The sequence below is a fragment of the Aethalodelphis obliquidens genome, unplaced genomic scaffold, assembly GCF_003676395.1.
Source record: "Aethalodelphis obliquidens isolate GAN/ISIS:26980383/991018 unplaced genomic scaffold, ASM367639v1 scaffold8, whole genome shotgun sequence".
In the NCBI taxonomy this organism is placed as follows: domain Eukaryota; kingdom Metazoa; phylum Chordata; class Mammalia; order Artiodactyla; family Delphinidae; genus Aethalodelphis; species Aethalodelphis obliquidens.
The window spans coordinates 39,159,851-39,183,328 of NW_020837952.1; the positions used below are offsets into that span (position 1 = coordinate 39,159,851).

Genomic DNA, 23,478 nt, shown 5'->3' on the forward strand with positions numbered 1-23,478 from the left:
AATAACAGCCAAAACGTTTCCTAAGTCTGAATATATACATGCAAGAAGCACAACAAACTCCAAGAAAGATAGAGTCAAAGAGATCCACATGGAAACACATTATAGGCAAAATGTCAAAACCCAAAGAAATACAGAAAAATTTAAGAGCATAGAGAAGTGACTCTTCATGTACAAGGGAGTGTCAATAAATTAACAGCTGATTTGTCATCAGAAATCATGGAGGCCAGAAAACAGTGGAATAATATTTAAAGTCCTGAAAGAAAAAACAGTCAACCAAGAATTCTACGTCTGACAAAACTATCCTCCAAGAATGAAAGAGAAATTATGTCTATATAAATGAAAGATAAAAGAGTTCATTACTTGGGCTTCCCTGGTGGCACAGTGGTTGAGAGTCCACCTGCCGATGCAGGGGACACGGGTTCGTGCCCCGGTCCGGGAAGATCCCACATGCCGCGGAGCAGCTAGGCCTGTGAGCCATGGCCGTTGAGCCTGCGCTCCGCAACGGGAGAGGCCACAACAGTGAGAGGCCCGCATACCGCAAAAAAAAAAAAAAAGAAAAGAGAGTTCATTACCAGCAAGAGCCTCCCTGAGAAATGATAAAAGGCTAAAATGAAAAGAAACTCCAAGCCATAAGAAGAAATAAAGAACACTGGTAAAGGTAACCACACAGGTAAATATAAAAACCAGCATTATTGTACTTTTGATTTATAACTCCTCTTTTTTCCTATATTACTTATAAGGCAAGTACACAAGATAAATCTATGTAATTGGCCACACAACGTATAAAGGGGTATCTGTGACAATAACAACGTAAAGGGGGAGGAACAGAGATGTAGAGGAGCAAAGTGTATACTACTGAAACTAGGTTGGTATTAGTCAAACTAGATTATTGTAAGTTTTCTTTTTTTTTTTAGTATTTTTTAACATCTTTATTGGAGTATAATTGCTTCACAATGGCGTGTTAGTTTCTGCTTTAAAACAAAGTGAATCAGCTATACATATACATATATCCCCATATCTCTTCCCTCTTGCATCTCCCTCCCACTCTCCCTATCCCACCCCTCTAGGTGGTCACAAAACACTGAGCTGATCTCCCTGTGCTATGTGGCTGCTTGTAAATTTTCTTTCAATTTCAAATGCTAATTTTAAAATAAAGTTTATAAGAAATATGGTGTCACTGTGGAAAAATTATGAAATCAAATAAGAAAAAAGGTTGAAATCACCTCAAATCACACCAGCTTTATCCTGATTGAGTTGAAAAAAAATCTTTTAAAATATTTATTTATTTATTTGGTTGTGCCGGGTCTTAGTTGTGGCACGCGGGATCTTCATTGCAGCATGCAGGATCTTCATTGCAGCACGTGGGATCTTTAGTTGCGGCATGTGAACTCTTAGTTGTGGCATGTGGGAATCTATTGTAGTTCCCTGACCAGGGATTGAACCTGGGCCCCCTGCGTTGTGAGCGCAGAGTCTTACCCACTGGACCACTAGGGAAGTCCCTGAAAAAATTTTTAATATTTTCTAGATATTTAGATATTTTCTAGAAGAGCCAGACTATAGAGGGGTGCATTTCAGACAGAGGGAATAATATGAGAGGAGAAGAGTGGCAGAAAATATTTTTTTTCTTTTTCCTCAAAGAAATAGGCTCTCCTTTGCTTAACAAGATTTTTCAAAGTACTCTGAATATCAAAGACACTAGAGTACAAGAATAAAGAAACAGATTTGGGCTAACCTACCCAGGTTTTAATTTGGATCTATCATTTACTGCCTGTGTAATTTTGGGCAATCGTTCAATACCTCAGTTTCTTTATCTGTAAAATGGGAATAATAATAGTACCTACTTCATGAGGCTGTTGTGAGGAATAAATGTGGATACATGTAAAGCACTTAGAACCAACCCTGGAACACAGGTAAAGTCTAATAAATATTAGCTCTTCTTATAATTATACAATCATCTAAAAAAGTCCTGAGAGGCATAACTGAGGTTCTAGCAAGGTCTACAGCTGTAGCAATAAATAAAATTTAATATTCTTTACCTTATTCCACAGTCAAATCAATCCATTTCCTATCAGATGCAGATAATTCTTTTTTTGTTTGTTTGTTTGTTTTTTTGTTTGTTTTTTTGTTTTCTTTGCGGTACGCGGGCCTCTCACTGTTGTGGCCTCTCCCGTTGCGGAGCACAGGCTCCGGACGCGCAAGCTCAGCGGCCATGGCTCAGGGGCCCAGCCGCTCCGCGGCATGTGGGATCCTCCCGGACCGGGGCACGAACCCGTGTCCCCTGCATCGGCAGGCGGACTCTCAACCACTGCGCCACCAGGGAAGCCCGAGATGCAGATAATTCTTATCTAAGATTTAGAACAAGTGTAAAACCTAATCAATATTTTGGTATTTCTTTTTTTTTTTAAAGTCTTCCATCAGAGTTGCCAACTAAAGAATGCCATCCAGCTCTACAAGGATTAGGTCACTGCAGCAGCTGACCTTTAACACACCCTGAAAGGAGTTCAGGGAGGAGATCAGGAAAGAGGTGCTCTGTGCTCTGGGAAAACTGGCAGAACAGTCCTTCAAATAGATATTTTCAGGAGAAACTTTTTATAAACCTGGATTCTTTCATCTTCCCATACTTGGAAAAGCACTAAAACCATAAACTAAGATGTCTGTTCCTCCTGACTATCGGCAAGCTCCTACCAGGATGTGTGCTTGGTTGCATGTACCCCCTTCGCCAAAATCACATACTAACCTCCCCACCTCTTCGCAGTGGTTCCTGAGAGCTATCTGAGAGGTTGTCTCCCGGGCTATAGTTCTCAGAAAGTCCCCAAATAAAACTGAAACTCACAGCTTTCACACTGTGCATTTTTATTTCAGTCGACAGAGTAATAATGCAGTTAGTTCCTAAAGCTTTCTTCTAAACCAGAATTAGTGTGTCTGTGTCTTTCCATCATTGCTGTTGCCACAGGATATATAACAGGATATAAACTCCCATGTTGCTACCGAGAAAGCTAAAATGGTTAGCCATATGAGATTTATTCATTCATTTAGTCATCTGTTCAACAAATACTGAGTACCTTTAATGTGCCAAGTACTGGGGAAACAGGAATAAACATTACAGACAAAAACCTAAGTTTACATTCTGATAGGTAATCACAGATGGAGAAGGTGGTGGGTCACTGAAGCTCGGGGGTTTTGGGCAGAGGCAGGAACGGGGTTACTATTCTTATCTTGAGTCATTCCAGGCCCCTCTGATTTGGAACTATATTATATCACATTGTATTCATGTCAGACTCCTGACCTAGAGGTAAAAACCATGCAAGTTAATTCCTTAAGTCCCTGGTCACTCCTCACCACCATCACCCAGTCACCCAGGCCAGAGACCTAGGAGCCAAAAATGACTCAAGTCTCTGGGTCATATCCAAAGACAAGTAATCACATAAGAGCCACGTTAGTAAAGATGAGCTTTTTGTTTCTTCGTTTAATTAGAGCTGTGTACCTAGAAGACTTTTTAAAAAAATGATCTCCATCTTCTCAGAATGATTTAACTAGATTCCTGTCTGAGGCAGAAACAAAACCACTGCCTTCCAAAACCAGACTTCCCGATATGAGTCTTGGTTTGGACAAGTCATTCAACCTCTCTGAGATTGAGTTTCCCCGTCTGTTAAGTGGGGATAGTAACACACACCTACAGGGCTGTGGTGCTACTTAAATGAGTTAAGGACATGAAAAGTACTTAGAATGCCTGGCATATATGAGGCACTCAACACACACTGAAAAACAAGAACCTCCCAACATTCCTTTCAGTGGTTCATTCTATCTAAGGAGTATCCTATCTTTGAAAAGTACAACCCAACAGACGAATGCATAATTAATTATCACAGCACACGAAGCAGAAAGGTGGATTTGTGGAGTGGGAGAGGCATGTTTCAGGCTACAGTAAGGGCCTGGGTTGGCTGCAAGATTTGGCTCTTCCAAGAGCTCGGAGCCCTACCTACCAACTTAAAATGGCTCTTTGCGGCTTCCCTGGTGGCGCAGTGGTTGAGAGTCCGCCTGCCAATGCAGGGGACACGGGTTTGTGCCCTGGTCCGGGAAGATCCCACATGTCGCGGAGCGGCTGGGCCCGTGAGCCATGGCCGCTGAGCCTGCGTGCCCGGAGCCTGTGCTCCGCAACGGGAGAGGCCACAACAGTGAGAGGTCTGCGTACTGCAAAAACAAAAACAAAAACAAACAAACAAATAAAATGGCTCTTTGTGCAGAATTTCCCAGGGAGACGCTGCCTCCATACCCTTCCCCTTCCACTTGTTTTCCTTTAAAGGCTGATTCAACCAAGGAAGCATGGGCTTTGAGGCCAGGGCCTAACATGGGTAACAGGGCCCTGGCCCAGTGTTTCCCATGCAGAATACCCCAAACCCTGTGTCAAAGAAAGCCCATCAGGGGCGAGTGTATTGCCAGCCTTTCTCACTGCTTGTCACAGGAGAACTCCCCGCTGCAGCCTCGGCTTTTGTCTCTCCATCTGTATTACAAAAAGTACCCCTGACCCTGCCCCGGAGAGGATGCTTCAGGAGATCATTGAGGGGCCTCTGGTATTCTTTCACAGCACGTGGTTTGCTCTCCCTGATGACCCGTCTCTCCAGCGGTCAGAAGCCTGCATTCAGGAGCAGCAACATGCTTCAACCGGAGGCTGGCAGCTCTGGGTGGAATCATGCCAGGGCTGCAGAACACCTCAAGAGTCATTTGATGGACCTCGAGGACATTACGCTAAGTGAAATAAGTCAGACAGGGAAAGACAAATACTGCATGCTCTCATTTATAGGTGGAATCTTAAAAAGCCAAACTCGTAGAAATAGAGTAAAATGGTGGCTGCCAGAGGCTGAGAGATTGGGAAACTGGGGAGATGCTGGTCAAAGGATACAAATTTCTAGCTGTAAGATGGGGAACTAAGATAAAGCATGGTGACTATAATTAACAGTACTATATTACATACCTAAAAGTTGTTAAGAGGGTCAATCTTAAATGTTATCACCACACATAAAAAAGGGTAATTATAAGAGGGGATGGAGGTGTTAACTAACCTTATTTTGGCAATCGTTTCACTATATGTATAACATATATACATAGCAAATCATCACATTGTACACCTTAAACTTACATATGTTATATGTCAATAATATCTCAATAAAGCTAGAAAAAAAAAAACTAAGACCTGTGGTTTCTACCCAGCTTCCTGTCCCACTGCAGCCTAGAGACTTTTTCTCTTTGACTTTTTAAAATAAAATGCAAGAAATCACTTTCCCTGTCATGGCTTCAGAAATGATAGCTTTGGGTGATTATTCCTCTTCCCCCTTTGATGACATCTCTATGAGGACAGGGACTGTGCCTCAATCATCTTTGTGTTCCTAGCATCAAACACAGAAACCAGCTCTTGAATAAATACATAAGTAAATTCTATTTTTACAGCATCTACTGACATCTAAAAATTCCAAAGTAGAAGTTATAAGATGTTAGATACCTTAAGAAGAAAAAATTAATTGCAAAATCAGTTGTGTACTACATAGTACATAGAATTTTATGAAAATTAGTACTTGCTCCAAATTGGTTTTTTTTCATAAATTTATTTATTTTATTATTTTATTTATTGTTTTTGGCTGTGTTGGGTCTTCATTTCTGTGCGAGGGCTTTCTCTAGTTGCGGCGAGTAGGGGCCACTCTTCATCGCGGTGCGCGGGCCTCTCACTATCGCAGCCTCTCTTGTTGCGGAGCACAGGCTCCAGACGCGCAGGCTCAGTAGCTGTGGCTCACGGGCCTAGTCACTCCGCAGCATGTGGGATCTTCCCAGACCAGGGCTCAAACCCGTGTCCCCTGCATTGGCAGGCAGATTCTCAACCACTGCACCACCAGGGAAGCCCGCTCCAAATTTTTAAAAAATGTACTGTAAAATATGCTTTATTATTCATTGGTATGAACACAAAACCAATAATTAATTCTGGCCTTCACTATTATAGAATGCCTATACTTTCCAATTTATAAAGTGCCAAAAATAACAGCTACCTCACTGAATTCTTGTGAGTATTAAATGAGTTAACACATGTATAGTATTATACTTAGGACAGTGCCTGGCAGACAGTGAGCACTTAAGAACTGTTAGCTACTATTATTGTTGTCATTATTATCAGGCACTGTCTTGGCTAAGACTATTACCCAAGTTAAATAGAAGTTCATTTAGTTAATCTGCCCAGAAAAGTATTAATAGAAGCAAGATGCACATATAATCTATCCCCTTGACAACAAAATTTGCCCTCAAAGCTTTAGGTATCTCCTAAAAGTCATTCATGGATTCTCATCATGTAAACTTTGCCTATAAATTATTTGTTTCTTAGAAAGTGATTGTACCTTGAAGCAGGAATAGATATTTAGCAGACCCTAAGTGTGTGCCCAGAAGAAGTGAGTTAGCAACCTCACTGAAAGGTTCCTTTTAAAAAACAATTCAGAGAGTAATTTTTACCTTCTCTACAGGCCAGACAATGGTCCTGATTCGGCAGGTGTGGGGCACTTTCATCTGATAAGGGCCTGTGAGTGTATGAGACTTCAAATGACTACAGTTTGGGTTAAAAATAATCTCTGAGAAACAAAAACTGCGACACAACTGAGAAAGCAGAAGTATTTACAAAATTGCTCCATTTGCACTCTCCCACAGTGGGCGTTTCCCTGTTTCTCCAAACACCATCCTTCAGCCAGAAATTCCCAAAGGGTGTCCTGCAGGCTGCTGGTCCCCAAGGTGCTGGGCCATACAAGGGTCCCAAGGTCAAGTTTGGGAAATACGTACTACACTCTCTTCCTGAAAGCCACAGTGCCCACCAACATATCAAAAGGTCCTGAGCTCCTTCCAAGAAAGAACCCTGTTTAGTTGTGCTTCGTCCACTGGTTGAGAATGTAAAGAAATAAATGTTGCCTGCCATACCAGTTCTATGAGGATCAATCCATTAGCCACTGCAGTTGCCCACTGACAATGTGCCTGACGGGAATTCAGGATGGAGAAAAACAGGAAGCGTATCCCACTTACTGGCCCCTAGATCTTAAGATACATATCTAAGGAGAAATTTCAATGACCCCAGATTCCCGAATTGTGTCATAAATAGAAAAGCACTTAACTTGAGATGCTGTTCTTTGTGATTAGCAGTAATATTTTTATGTTGAACTACATGGGTTTTTTTCCAGCAAAAATTTCATGTATATTCTGACTCCCCACTTACCTCTTTGGAGCTGTTCCTCAGAGCTATCTGAAAGGCTGTCTCCCAGGCTACAGTCCTCAGTAAGGCCCTCAAATAAAACTTAATTCACAGATTTACATTATGCGTTTTTCTTTCAGTCAACAAGAAACCAACCACACACATGCTTTTTCCCAAAATATACGTACAAGAATTTTAGTTTTGGGAATACTGAAACAGTCTAAAATTAACCACTTCTTCCCACTTAGGAATGACTGCAGGCTCATTTGCTTGGCCTGGCAAAGTCAACACTTATTTAAAAGCAGATGGGAAAGAATGTTAACCCTACCCATTCCCATGGCCTCTCATTCAATGCATGTTTTCATGCCTTGGATCAAGTCAAAAAGAAACTATCCTCAGGATACATCTGAGGTGTGTCCCACATCCAGGGAAGCGCCCATAAATTCTAGGAATGGCTCACAGAAAGCATGATTTCAGAAGATGCTGAGAGTAACAGGAAAGATAATGTAAGAGCAGTCCTGTCAACAAAAAGAATTTAATTCTCCTCCTATTTTTTAAGTCCAGGAGAAGAATGCAGGTGCATTACAATCTAACCAGAACATGTCCAAAGTCTTTAGGAAGAAATTCACTGAGGTCAGCTTAAATCAGTCCCAAGCAGAGAGGAATGCTCAGGGCTTCCTTGTCAAACTATCTCCAAAGACTCCAATCTCTAGAACATTATCTTAATTCTATAACTGGAAAAAATTTCGGCTTCCCTGGTGGTGCAGTGGTTAAGAATCCGCCTGCCAATGCAGGGGACACGGGTTCGAGACCTGGTCCAGGAGGATCCCCCATGCCGCGGAGCAACTAAGCCTGTGCACCATAACTACTAAGCCTGCGCTCTAGAGCCTGTGAGCCACAACTAGTTAGCCCACATGCCACAACTATTGAAGCCCGCGCGCCTAGAGCCTGTGCTCTGCAACAAGAGAAGCCACGACAATGAGAAGCCCACGCACCACGACGAAGAGTAGCCCCCGCTCGCGGCAACTAGAGAAAGCCCGTGCACCGTAACGAAGACCCAACACAGCCAAAAATAAATAAATTTATAAAAAAAATTTTCCAGAATCCTGAATATCTGTTTGCAATGTAGTTTTATCCCAGCACCCAACACCTCACAGAAAATTAGGGATGTGGGGAAGCATCTTCCCTCCTCCTCAGGTCACTATGATATTCACCCAACCATAACTGTCCAAAAGGGCCCCCTACTGGCCTCCCTAATGACCAAACTTACTAAAAAGGCACAGCAGCAACAGAGACAAATGTGAAATTTCTGAAATAACAAAGAATAAAACCATCCTCGGTTATGTAACTCATTGTTTCCCAGATTCTAAAGCATTCAAGGTCCTTGAGCCTGAGAATCCCCTAAGTGGGGTAGGACAGGTGTGGGGAAGGGGCTACTTGGATGAGTCTATAGAAAAGACTTATGTCACAGGCTCTGCAGTTGAACAGAAAGTCACATAAAATTGCCCACCATTTTGCTCCAGCACTGTCCAATAGAACTTTCTGCAATGAAGAAAATGTTCTGTATAAGCACTGTTCAGTGTGGTAGCCAGTAGCCACATATGGCTATTCAGCCCTTGAAATGTGGCTCGTACAACTGAGGAACTGAAAGTTCAACTTTAGTTAATTTTAACTTAGATAACTACGTGTGGCCTATGGCTACCTTATTAGATAGTGCAACTAGCTGATAGACTCAAAGTTCCTTCAACATGAATTCCACAAAAATACAGACAGTCAGGGACCAAGGAAGGTTCTTTTGAGGGTCTGGGAAATAGACTCTTTTACTTATCAAAGGAAGCAGGGAAGGATTGAGTGCACAATCTCATGAATTTTCTCCTACTAAAGGGAGAAACTGAGACATAGATCAAATAATTGATATAAACAGTAATTGCTATTTTTGGAATCTCTACACGTGCAAAGGGTTTTATATGTGATTTTTACAACAATCCTCCAAATACACAGTATTGTCTTTCTCCTACTGATGTGGAAACTGAGGTTCAAGGAGGTTAAGTGGCTTAGGAAATGCCACACAGTAAGTGGAGCTAAGATTTGAACTTCAAGACCCTCCCAAAAAAATACAGTTGAGGTCTTTAGCAAAAATAAATTTTCCTTTCTAGATTTAATCAACAAGTATTTTTTGAGTATCTAGTACACACACACCACCATTCTAAGTGCTGGGGTGAAGTGGTGATACACACACACAAAGGTAAACAAGGAAAACCATCAATACACTGAACCTCAGAGTCCTGTGGGCTTGTTACTCTTCTCTACAAGGTATATTAATTATTCAATTACTCACAGCTAGCTCCTCTTGTATATTACAGCAACCAATCAGCCCAGAATATAAAATAAGCTAATACTTTTAGTACTTCAAAAACATGCAGAACCAGGGCTTCCCTGGTGGCACAGTGATTAAGAATGTGCCTGCCAATGCAGGGGACACGGGTTCAAGCCCTGGTCCGGGAAGATCCCGTGTGCCGCGGAGCAACTAAGCCCGTGCGCCACAACTACTAAACCTGCGCTCCAGAGCCCGCAAGCCACAACTCCTGAAGCCCACGCGCCTAGAGCCTGTGCTCGGCAACAAGAGAAGCCACTGCAATGAGAAGCCCGCGCACCTCAACGAGGAGTAGCCCCTGCTCGCCGCAACTAGAGAAAGCCCGCGTGCAGCAATGAAGACCCAACACAGCCAAAAATAAATAAATAAAATAAATAAATTTTTAAAAACACACAAACATACAGAACCAAAAGCACAAGTGACAAGATAAAAAAACAAACAAGTTAGACTTCATCAAAATTTAAAACTTTGGGCATCAAAGTAAAAACAGCCATCATCAACAGAGTAAAAAGACAAGATGGCAGGAAATATTTGCAAATCATACATATGACAAGGTACTTGGATCTGAACTGTATTTTTTAAAAACTCTCACAACTCAACAATAAGAAGACAACCCATGCATATTTTTGTGTGGACATATGTTTACATTTCTTTTCGGTCTAGGAGTGGAATGCTGGGCCATATGGTCATTCTACGTTTAGCATTTTGAGGACATACCAATCTGCTTTCCAAAGTGGCTGCACCATTTTACGATCCCACTAGCAGTATATGAAGGCTCAAATTTCCCCAAACCTCATCAATACTTGTTGTCTGTCTTTTAAATTTTAGCCATTCTTGTTGGTGTGAAATGATCTCTCATTATGGTTCAATTTGCACTTCCCTAAGGACTAGTGATGCTGAATATCTTTTCATGTGTTTATTGGCCATCTGTATATCTTCTCTGAAGAAATGCCTATTCAAATCCTTTGCCTGTTTTTTTTTCCAGGGGTGGGGGGGGGAAATCAATCCATTTCACTGAGGGGCTTCGGGTTGCGGTGTGCAGGGGGGTCGAAGTGCCGGGAGGACAGTGAGCTCTGGGTCCAATGGGATCTCCCCAGCTTCTCAGCTGCTAAAAGCCTTTTAGCCTGTTTTAAAATGGGTTGACTTTACTGTGAAGTTGTAATAGTTCCATATATATTCTGGATACAGTTTCCTTGTCAGATACATGATTTGCAAATATCTTCTCCTGTTTTGAATATGCTCTTCTATGAGTCAAGTCAGGTTCTCCAGCAAACAGCCCCATTCCTTGCTCAGGAAGGAAAATATCATCTGAAAACATAAAGTACAACTTTTTTTTTTTTTTTTTTTTTGCGGTACGCGGGCCTCTCACTGTTGTGGCCTCTCCCGCTGTGGAGCACAGGCTCTGGACGTGCAGGCTCAGCGGCCATGGCTCACGGGCCCAGCCGCTCCGCGGCATGTGGGATCTTCCCGGACCAGGGCACAAACCCGTGTCCCCTGCATCGGCAGGCGGACTCTCAACCACTGCGCCACCAGGGAAGCCCCAGTACAAAATTTTTTAAAAGAGCATCTCGCTTTCTGATGAGAAGCAGTTGAGAAACCCTCTCAATCCACAGCATGGAAGGGTCAGTCATGACTTGAAAGTAATCATGAGGGCAGCAAGACGGAGCAGACTGGGAAACAAAACTCAGGGCTAAGTTGGTTAAGCACAGACTTTAAAATGAAAAAACTGCCCATCTTTTTCTTCCTCTATTTTGTTTTAAGTCCCTCTTTGTCACTATTTTTCTAAATGGACCTAAGTGCTTCATAATCATCGCTATGTAAGTCATATGGGGCAACGATCTGGAGAACCTGACTCAATCCACAAAAGAGCAGAAATGTGTAACAATGAGCCGTGTTACCCCAGGACCGGAAGGGCCATGGAGGAGTGCATGAACACGTGTGCACAAGTCCAGGTAGCTTGAATCCCTACCATTGGATCTGCATCCTACACAGCTTGCATCATTAGGAACCTGTCAAAACCAAAACATATCTCGGTAGAGAGGACATCCAATGGATGGGAACTAGGTATGCAAACTTCTCTCTCAACAGACAGACAGAAGTCTCTTGGGAAAGAAATAAAAAAGGGAAGAAACAAGATTCAAAGCAATTCCAAAAGACGAATACTGGAGAAAACCCAACAAGATCTACATGGTAAATTCCCAACAGATGCCAGTTATTTGTGTTAACATTAAATAATAATATTAACCGTAAAGTTCTGAATTTATGTTTAAAGCAGCAATTATGTAAAAAGAGACTAATGGAAAACTGACTTCCCTAAAATCCATAGGAGGAAAAAAAATTGGGGTTTTGGTTGACCACAAGCCTAACATATGCCAATAGTGCAATGCAGGTGCTAAGTAACTACCACCACAAGGCAGCCCCTGTCTGCATCAAAGAAATTGATAGGCTCACTAAGCTCTACCAGCCAGGCCATGTCTGATGTGTAGGTTTCATGTGGGTACAAAAGATATGGACAATCTAAAGCATATCTAGCAAGAAGTGACCAGAATGGCTATAGGTCGGGAATCCAAATTAAATACAAAATAGTTGATGGAACGGGAGGTATTTGGGCCTCCTGTTTAAGGTAGCTCCACTTAACTATTGAAGAATTGCCAATAAAGAGTGGCACTAAGTTGTTTTGTGCTGCCAAGAGGTGAAAATTACAGGGGAATGTTATGCTCCATATTCGAAATTATTTTCCAGTACTCAAGCTCATCCAAGAATTGATCCCCTGGGCTTGAGAAGTTATAAGCTCTCTTTCGTTGGACACGCCAGGCTACTGAACAGGAGGGTTATCTGCCAGCAAGAGCAACCTAAGGATCCTGTGGTGGGTAAAAGGATGTATCCCAAATTTTAAGGTCCCTTCCAAAATTAAGAACCTGCAATTCTGTGATTCTCACTATGGCTGAAATTCATCAAATTAGTAGACAAAACCCAGTGTTAATTAACTCTCCTCCAACCCATCTTTATGTGGTAAATGGTGAACATTTAAAAATATTCTTGGTAGGCCTGGAAAAATGATTAAATAATACTTGAGTCTCAAATATTAACTAATTATTTTTGTTAAATACTTTTCTATTGTATTTAAACCCTATTCCTATCTGCAGAAAGACTTAAATGAGATGATAAAGGTGAATAAACTCTGAAGGCCTCAAAGCAATATAAGGGATTTTTATTCTAAATGATGGTTATCAATAAGCAGAGAAGCACCCACTAACTTTAAAAAAAGAAAACACTTCCATATGTAGCAGTAGTTTCCTCCTTTCTGACTCTCAACTATAAGTTTCCAAGACAGGTCTAATTTTACCTTCATCTCAAGATTTGGTAACCAGAGTGCCAGATGCCTACACACAAAATTCCAGCAGAGTGCCCATCACAGAATATTAGCAAGAGAACTTGGAGGCTGGGCTTTGCCTTCTGGCCTCAAACAGGAATAAATGCAGGATCCAGGGAGGTTGTGAGAGTGAAAACTGGGGCACCTAAACTAAGAGTAAACCAAAGAGACAGGTTAAAGGCACAGCCCAAGCACAATCTACAAAAGAAAGAAATAGGGCTTCCCTGGTGGCGCAGTGGTTGAGAGCCCGCCTGCCCATGCTGGGGACACGGGTTTGTGCCCCGGTCCGGGAAGATCCCACATGCCGCGAAGTGGCTGGGCCCGTGAGCCATGGCCGCTGAGCCTGCGTGTCCGGAGCCTGTGCTCCGCAACGGGAGAGGCCACAACAGTAAGAGGCCCGCGTGCCACACACACACAAAAAATAATAAATAAATAAATAAATAGATGAACTGGACTTCATCAAATTTAAAAACCTTTGTTCTTCAAAAGTCACCATTAAGAAAATGAAAAGATAAGCCACGGATGCGAGAAAATATTTAAAAATCACATCTGAAAAGGAACTTGTATTCAAGATATATAAAGAACTCTCATAAAGACAACCCAACTAAAAACTAGGCAAAAAATTGAATGGATATTTCACCAAAGAAGATATATGAATATCTAATAAGTACATGAAAAGATGCTCAACATCAATAGTCATTAGGGAGATGCAAATTAAAACCACGATGAGATGCCCCCAAACACCCACTAGCATGGCTACAATCAAAGAGACAGTATCACATTTGTAGAGCCACTGGAGGCCCCCTCATAGCCCAGTACTGGAAGGGTAAAATGGTTCAGCCACGTTGGAAAACAGTTTAACAGTTTCTTCAAAGATTAAACATACATCTACCATATGTCCCAGCAATTTCACTCTCAGCTATCTATCAAAGAGTAACGATAACATTTGTACATATTAATACACGCACACAAATGACCATAGCAGAAACAAGGCAGATGTCCAACAGAAGCGAATGAACTAACAAAATGTGGTATATCCATATAATGAAATACTATTTGGCGATAAAAAGGAATGAACTATCAATACACATTACAACAGTAGTGAATCTCAAAATCATTATGCTAAGTGAAAAAAAAGCCAAACACAAAAGACCACACATTGAATGATTCCATTTATATGAAATTTCCAGAAAAAGCAAATCTACAGAGAAAGAAGGCAGATTAGTGCTTGCCTAGGAGTGAGAGCAGAGACTGGCTGCAAATAGGTACAAGGCCACTTTTTGTAGTAACGGAAATGTTCTAAACATGGATTATGGTGATGGTTGCACAGCTCTATAAATTTACTAAAAATTACTGAATTTAAAACCTGAATTTTACAATATGTAAATTATTCCTCAATAAAACTCTTTTTAAAAAATAGTACGGGGCGGGCTTCCCTGGTGGCGCAGTGGTTGAGAGTCCACCTGCCAATGCAGGGGACACGGGTTCGTGCCCCAGTCCGGGAAGATCCCGCATGCCACACAGCGGCTGGCCCCGTGAGCCATGGACGCTGAGTCTGCACGTCCGGAGCCTGTGCTCTGCAACGGGAGAGGCCACAACAGTGAGAGGCCCGCGTACCGCAAAAAAAAAAAAAAAAATAGTACGGCCCTGAGACCCATGAAACAATAGGCCTGGATCAGAGGGCAGATCTTTTAGTTGCATTCATTAAATACATTATATTCAGTTCAAAGAAACATAATGGAGAAAAAGAACAAGTTTTCTTTTTCTTCTATTTTACTTATTTATCAAAAGCAATTTCTTGAGGTATCTCAAAATTTGAAACTATAAATGCCCAGCTTCTCTTACAATGTGATTTTGGAGGCAGTGTGCCTAGAGGTTAAACACAGGTGGGGACTATGGGCTCAAGCCGTGTCTAAAAGCTGCTCTCACTTACTAGGTGACCCTGAGCAAGGGATTCAACCTGAGTCTCGGTTTCTTGTTTCTGTAAAACAAAACTCACACATACCACACTATCCAGCACAGGGGAAGTACTCAACAAATGTTGATGCTATTGTTTTTATTATCAACATATCATCATTATCATCACTATGACCCTCGTTCCCTCAGGAAGCATGAAAATGTGACTGATTCATGCATGTTCTCAATATACATTTAGTGCTTCACTACCGTTCTATTCAATTTAATTGGGACTCCCACTGCCCAAACATAAGCAGACTCCTTGTGACCCACATTTGCTATCTTAGAGACTCAGACTTTGAAATAAAGTCCCCAGATCATCTCACTGAAGAGAACAAAAGCTGTCCCATCCCTTGGCAGAAGCAAGATATTTTCCAAGTCAACAACAGGAAAAAAATTTACTAGGTAAGTTTTTGTTGTTTCTAGGTGAACTGGACAAAGAAGAAAATGTCAGCCTTTCCTCAGAGATGCCTGGCAAACAGGGGAACATAACACTAGAAAAATAAAGCCATCTGCCAGAGGAGCTGGCACAGTGACACGATTACCAGGCCCTGCCCCAGAGGATCACCAACACCCACAGAGTAAAGAAGGGGCCGTGGTTCAGTGCTGGCTGCTTCTTCGGTCAACAGCTGGAACCCAGCCAAGAGCAAAAACCCCTTTCTTTCTTATGTTTTTTTAAGTCTGTATGAAAGGGCAAGGGAAACTCCATGGGAGTTTCTGTTCTGTGAGACAAGCATCTTCTGGTTCTCCTTTTCTTCCTGCTGGGCAAGGGTAGGGGGACAGGACCCCGGAAAAGGATCTGTGGTACCAGGTAGACCGCTTCACCACCAATGTCTGGAAAAGGACAGTGGTTGCCTCTGGCTCAATCAGCCCACTCCCCTCCTCTGGCCCACCAGCACCCACTGCCCCTAAAGAATCCAAGTCTCCCAGCACATCCCTCTAGCCACACACCTCAGAGGACAACTGGGAAGAGACCCCAGCAACATGACCAGGGGCCAGGCGCCTGCACCAGAAAGGGGCACATGGCCTTCAGTCTCCATACTTGCTGGTCAGCCACAAAAGTCCCAAGACCTCAAAGTATTCTAAGGAAGTATGTCATGGGATTTACCTATCATGAGGACTGCTTTAACTCGGCATCCAAGAAGACCTCATGGCCTCTGTGGGGACTTCTCCTGCTCATTTAAATAGCAGTAAAATAACAGCAATAAAAATAATAAGGAAAACAACTTCCTCACATGAAATGAGGGCCAAATGTAAATGGCCTGAAATCTGAATGAATAACGTTTCTGTCATCCTGGATCTGTCTTTTTTTTTTTTTTTTTTTTTTTGTGGTATGTGGGCCTCTCACTGTTGTGGCCTCTCCCGTTGTGAAGCACAGGCTCTGGACGCACAGGCTCAGCAGCCATGGCTCACGGGCCCAGCCGCTCCACGGCATGTGGGATCTTCCCGGACCAGGGCACGAACCCGTGTTCCCTGCATCGGCAGGCGGACTCTCAACCACTGCGCCACCAGGGAAGCCCCTGGATCTGTCTTTTAATGCTACTTCTGTTCTGCTTTTTTCCATTACAAAGCCATAGAACTTGAGAGCTGAGAAGGCCCATAGGGGCCCAGAGAGGTGAAGTAACTTACCAAAGGCCACAGAGCATGGAAGTGACCAAGCCAAGACTAACACCCAACTTTATCCACAAAAACTGGAAAATACTGTTGCTCTGGATTACAATCCACCCTCTCCATTAAAGAGCATGTCCCTAACCCAGAAAGAAAGTGCTCACAAGGGGACTCTGAAGGGAGCTGATGACAAGATTCAAATCCAGTTCTGTCCCTTACCAAAGTGTGTGACTCTAGGCAACTTCCTTAATCTCGGTTCCTCATCCATCATATGAGGCTAATAAAAGCACCAACCCTGTAGACTATTCTTAGAATGAAATGTACCGATATAGTTTCCAAAATAGTGTCTGATGTAACCAGTATAAAACTCAACATCATCACCATCCTAAAACAGAGAGGAAATGAGAGTAGAGATGGGGGTTAAATGAAAAATGATAGAAAGTGCGTTCATTAAATAAGTAAAACACCAATCGTTTAACTTCAAAAAATTTAAAGACACACCAAGAGTCATGTTAACAGTAGCTAGTGGGAAAATGAAAGCAAAACAAGAACGTGTTATAAAATATTAGGTACTATACGACTCTGATTATGTTAAATAATCATACACACACACACACACACACATATATACACACACACTTCAAAAAGAGAATGAAAGAAAAATGAAACATTAACAGCCATTCTCTGGGCAGGAGGATTATGGTTGCCTTTTATTATCTTCTCTATTTCCAGAGTCTTACGCAGCAGGCATGTATTACTTCAGAAATCAAAATAAAGGCAAGTTTGCATAAAAAAGAATGAAATAATGCCATTTGCAGCAACACGGATGCAACTAGAGATTGTCATACTGAGTGACGTTAAGTCAGACAAAGACAAATATCATATGATATCGCTTATATGTGGAATCTAAAATAAGGGTACAAATGAACTTATCTACAAAACAGAGTCACAGATGTAGAAAACAAACGGATGGTTGCCAGGGGGTATGGGGGGGAGGGGTAAATTGGGAGACTGGGATTGACCTATACACACTACTATATATAAAACAGATAACTAATAAGGACCTACTGTATAGCACAGGGAACTCTACTCAATACTCTGTAATGGCCTATATGGGAAAAGAATCTAAAAAAGAGTGGATATATGTATATGTATAACTGATTCACTTTGCTGCACACCTGAAACTAACACAACATTGCAAATCAACTATGCTCCAATAAAAATTTTAAAAAGAGTGAGAAGAGGAAATGAATATTTTTGAACACACACACACACACACACACACACACACACACACACACACACTAAATAAATAAATAAATAAAGGCAAGTTTGAAAGATTATTTTTAAAGAAGAAACTTGACACCAGGCCCAAGCCAGGTCTCAAATTGCTGAAGGGCTGTTACATAGCAGCTACAATGGGGTGAGGGGAACCCGAAGAAGCAGGGCCTGTGTTCTGGCCTGTGTTTGCAGGGGAGCCCAAGACGTGGAGAAGAGGGACACTCAAACCACCAAGCAAATATGAAATCTGATGCCTAAAAGTATCAGGTCAGGGAGGGGCAGAGGTCTGCAAATAGGACTGAATTTCAAAAAGAAAAGAAAGTGGTAGTGATGACTTCAGCAGTCCCTAGTTTAAATGAGAGAGGTTATGAAGGCCTAGAAAAAAGGGAGAAAAGAGAAGAATCCCGGAGAAAGATAACCAGCAGCCACTTTCTTTCTCTGGCTGAGACAGATCAGTTGCCAAAACTGAAAAGCAAAAGACCAAATGGCTACACAAAGGAAGAGTGGGCCCCTGCTGGGGACAAGGTTGGGACAAGCCATCCAGGCTTGGGGCTCCCAGCTATTCTCCAAGTCTGAGACCATCCCCTGATCCCAGTGAGGACCAAGAACTTCCTTCTTCCCAGCATCCAGATGGGAGAAATGGATCTACTGACTCTGGGGCTGCTGACACGGACATAAGCCGGAGCCCAGAAAGAACTTCCCAAGGGGTTTAAGAAGACTGAGTTAGCCTGGGATCTTTCTCTGCACATATTCCTGGCTTGTCTTCAGTCCCCACTTCTTTCAGCTTGAGTTCTCAATCCCTTGTAGCTCATGTGAAGGGTAGACGGACGGAACAGGAGAACAAAATACGCGAAAGAGGGCAGCATCACCCTCTCCCCAACGGCTCCTGTTCAGGGTCCCATTCTCCTCTGAGAAGCCTCTGACGCTGTGATAAGCTGAACCAGGGTACATCGCCCCAGCCCTAGCATCTCTGCATCTTTCCCACTAGCTGCTCTTCTTGAGCAGCAACCTAGGATCAGTGCATGTTAAGGTTAATCCAAACCACCCACCTAGTTTCCCTATTTCACGAGAAAAAAGAGGCAGGAAAAAGAGGACTGTGTGTCTGTGCCTATCAAAGTCAGATGAGATAATGCACTACCTCAAGACCATCTGATCCACAGCCTCGCCCGAGGTCACAAATCTCTGTAGTGACAGAACCGGGGTGAGAAGGTAATTATCCTGCTGGCTGCCCCTTCTTCTGGCCGTGGACTGGACTGCACTCTCCACTGCTCACTGTGAAAGCTCCTCCTGGGCAGATGTCAACAAATAAAATAATCCAGAAGCCTAAATCAAATCCAGGTGTAATGGACAGGGGTGACTCTTCACTTTTTCTAAGGGGCAATTATAACAGGAAGTGTCTCAGTCCAAGAAGTGGCCCTGCAAGGGTAGACTGTTACCACCTGTGATGACCTATGGATGAAACATTATGGATATTTGCATAATCTTAGAGTATCTCCCCCCAAATATTAATAAACATGAATAAAGGTATTATTAATTACTGTGGTTGTTTTAAAATGTGCCCACAAATTCTTTGAGACTCCTCCCTCTAGGAGATGGAGATTAAATTCCCTCCCTCCCCTAAGTATGGGTTGGTTTCAGTGATTTCTCTTCTAAGGAACAGATTATGGAAAGGAAAAAATAGTAATTTAACAGCAGCAAAAACCTAGCAGACACCACCTCACGACCAAGTGATCAAGTTTAACATCACCAGTGGTGAGTCATGTTGATGCCATGTACTTCCTGACATGATGCAATGGCAAGGGTGTATCACCTCTGCTGCACTCACCCCTAAAATCCATAACCTCAGTCTAATCATGAGAAAACACCAGACAAACCTAAATCAAGGGACATCCTGCCAAGTACCTGGCCACTACTCTTCAAAAGAGTCAAGGTCATATAAGGCAAAGGAAGATGAAACTGGAGGAGAATCACCAGACATGACAATCAAATGCAACACGAATTGGATCCTGGAACAGAAAAGAATATTAGTAGAAAAACTGGGGAAATCTGAATAAAGTCTATAGTTAATAACTAAAGTTAGCAGTATTATACCAATGTAAATTTCTTAGCTTTGACAAATGCACCAGGGTTATGTAAAATGTTAATGTTAGGGGAAGGCAAGGGAAGGATATTCAAAAACTCTCTGTACTACATTGGCAAACTCTTCTGTAAATCTAAGATAACTTCAAAATAAAAAAGTTTTAAAATGAAACGAAAGTGATGCTCCAGGAAGATGCATCCTGTTTATGCTAAAGTCTTCAGGTCCCCGCAAAACCCCTAAGTGTTTGAGAAGCATCGCATCTCTCAGTTATCAACTCCTTCCTAATGCCGTAGCTGTGGTGATTACACATCAAGAAGCAATGGCATGTATCATCTTAATTATTCAGCTGAGTTTTCACACCAAGGACCCTTTCTAAATTCCATTCTTACAAAGAACAGAATGAAAATGGTGAAAGGGCTCTGAGCCTGGCGAGGCTCCAGTCTGTCTGCTTCTGGCTATGGTCCCATCACTCAGCACTTTCCTAGGTCCTACACAGGATGAGTTACTGACACACCCAGAGGACAAATTCTGAGTGTGCATCAATATTGATTCATTTACAGAGATGGTTTTGCTTCCCTCCCCTCCTTCTAAAAACAGTTTGATTTAAATGCTTAGTGCTACCCCAAGAGATAAGCTGTCACTAAACCCTCAACCAGACACAACTGAGAAGAAAGATAAAATCTTCCCAGTAACCCTGAAGGAAAACATTTAAAAGTTCTCATCACCTAAATATATACTTTTTACTTCATAGTTTATTTCTATAATCTTTGGGTACGGCTCTTTTGTTTTGTTCCTTCTTCATTTTTAAGAAGAAGTAACAGATTGCTTGCAAAAATGGCCCCAAATTCTACACCCCTCTTATATCCACACCCACTTTCAGCATAATTATGTGGCTTCTTTCACCAAGGGTATGGGGGTAGTGACCGTTATCTCCCTACCTCTTGAAGCTGGGCTGGCCTTGTAACTTGCTTTGGCCAATAAAATGTGGCAGAATTGACAGTGTGCTGTTTGTGAACCTAGACCCAAGAGGCTTTGCTTACTTCTGCCCACTCTCTTGGAACCCTGTTCAACAGCCATGAGACGAAGCCAGGGCTAGCCAGCTACAGAATGAGAAAACTTGTAGCATGAAGATGAGGTCCCCCAGCTAGACCTCAGCCAACCCAGCAGCTGACTAAGATACATGAGCAATTCTAGCCAAGAACAGAACTGCCCACCTGACTGTGAGGCCACCTGAGCCCAGCCCAAACTGCTGACCTAGAGAATCACGAACTAAGTGAATAAATTAAGTTACTAAATTTGGGGATAGTTTATTACACAGCACAATCTAGCCAATACAATGGAAATGTGTAGTTTTAACGCTATTAATTTTTCTGATTTTAAAGGCATTACATACTTATTGGGAAAAGTCAGAAAAAAAAAAAAAAGGAGAAAATTACCCATAATTTAGCACTAAAGGAAAAGCAGTACTCTGGTATATTTCTTCCCAATCTTCAGTGTGTATGAGTGAATGAAAATGGGATCAGTTTAGTTATAATTCTGTATCTTGCTTCTCCCTCACAAACATTGTAGAGTTTTTTTAATGCTGTGAAAACATAATTTTTAATAATTTCATATTATCATAGATATACAATAATTTAAACCTATGCCATATATTTTTGTAGTTGCTATAACTGTATAACTATTAACTAATGAAGTTATTTTTTCATTATTGTAAATAATAGTGTTCATTTGAGTACAGAAACCAGTCCTCCTGCATATATACACACACACACCCCACACACACACACACACACACACACACACACACACACACACACACACACACACCGCCTTTGCTGGCAGACCCAATTTGTTCAGTTCACCCCGCGCTCTACCATGTGCTCAGAATGGGAGCCTCTCCCCAGCAAAGGAAAGAATGGAGACTCTTGATCAGTCTAAAGTTGCAGGCTAAATCCAGCTCACCACCTGTTACTGTATGGGCCATTTAATACCATCCTGGTCTGTGAGATAGGAGAAATCTTTTGGGAAGCTTTGGAAAAGCTTTTCCTTATAAAAAGATACCTGTGCAGGGACCTCCCTGGTGGTCCAGTGGTTAAGACTCCGTGCTTCCACTGCAGGGGGCATGCGTTCAATCCCTGGTCAGGGAACTAAGGATCCCACATGCCACGTGGCAGCAGACAAAAGAAAAGGATACATGTGCAGGAAGGAATGGTCCTTTTTCTCAGCTCCAGCTATCAGTGTGTGAGGATGTGTTGCCTAGACCTGATGCAGCCCTCTTGTGACTATTAGGAGCCAAGCAGAGGAGAAAAGCCAATAGGGTAAAGATAGCAAAGCAGGATAAGGAAAGAACCCATGTCCTTTGTGCTGGGGTTGAGCCACTGAATTCCCTGGAAACATGCCACCTCTGGACAGCAAGACAATAAACCTAAACCTCTTGCTGTTTAAACCATTTTTAGCCAAGTTTTCTGTTTCTTGAGGCCAAAAGGACAGAGACTCTTTTCAAAGACTGTAGCAATGGACCTCTTCTTCAGCACTCTATGGGCTTATGTAAAATCTATAAAATAACTGGGGGTAAAGGACAAACGTAAAATATTCAATATTCTAACATCCAGAAAACTGATGTACTTCTCATTTGCTCAAATTAAAAAATATATGTCTCCTAGTAAATTCCTTTATTTACCTAACTCCAACAATGTGTTGTGAGACTTTTTCTTTGGGTTTTGTGCTTTTGGTGCTACTGTGAATGGGAGCATTTTCCCATTACAGCCAACAGATTGTTACTGGTATATTATACAGGTATTATCTCTCATGTATATACTCACAAGTTTACTGATCTCTCATTAATTCTAAGAGTGTCACCACCTGGAGTGCTTTTATTGGTATGTAATTATGTTGTTCATTACAAAAAACTTCTTCTGGGCTTCCCTGGTGGCACAGTGGTTAAGAATCCGCCTGCCAATGCAGGGGACACGCGTTCGAGTCCTGGTCCAGGAAGATTCCACATGCCGCAGAGCAACTAAGCCCGTGTGCCACAACTTACTGAGCCTGTGCTCTAGAGCCCGCGAGCCACAACTACTGAGGCCCTGTGCCACAACTACTGACGCCCGTGTGCCTAGAGCCCATGCTCCACAACAAGAGAAGCCACCACAATGAGAAGCCTGTGCACCACAACGAAGAGTAGCCCCCGCTTGCCGTAACCAGAGAAAAGTTCGCATGCAGCAACGAAGACCCAATGCAGCCAAAACTAAAATAAATAAAATAAAATAAATAAATTTATAAAAAACAAAAAAAAAACTTCTTATTGTCAGCTACACTTTAAATGTATGTTTCATGCTTTATTGCACAGGCAAGCAACGTCAGAACAATGATGAATATCATCTTGAGTTTTTTAAGTGGAAATCTCTAGTGTTTCCACTAAGCAAGATGTTAGATATTAGTTTAAGATATATGAACATGTGTGGATACACATACACACATTTTATTTTGGGGTTTATAGAAAGTATTTAAGGAAATGTCCTATTTCTCTAAGAATTTTATTTTTAAGGTAAGAATGGGTATGCATATGGTTTGTCATACTGGAACAAGTGACTATA

The 23,478-nt window shown here is 42.1% G+C and overlaps 1 long non-coding RNA gene and 1 other non-coding gene across 2 annotated transcripts in view; both read right to left on the reverse strand.

Moving 5' to 3' along the window:
* The window catches only part of LOC113620850 (uncharacterized), a 124,037-nt gene that overhangs the window by 20,302 nt on the left and 80,257 nt on the right, over nucleotides 1-23,478 (reverse strand). The window lies entirely within an intron of this gene.
* Nucleotides 1,422-1,494, reverse strand: TRNAV-CAC (transfer RNA valine (anticodon CAC)). Its single transcript has one exon. It is a non-coding gene; the product is annotated as a tRNA-Val (tRNA).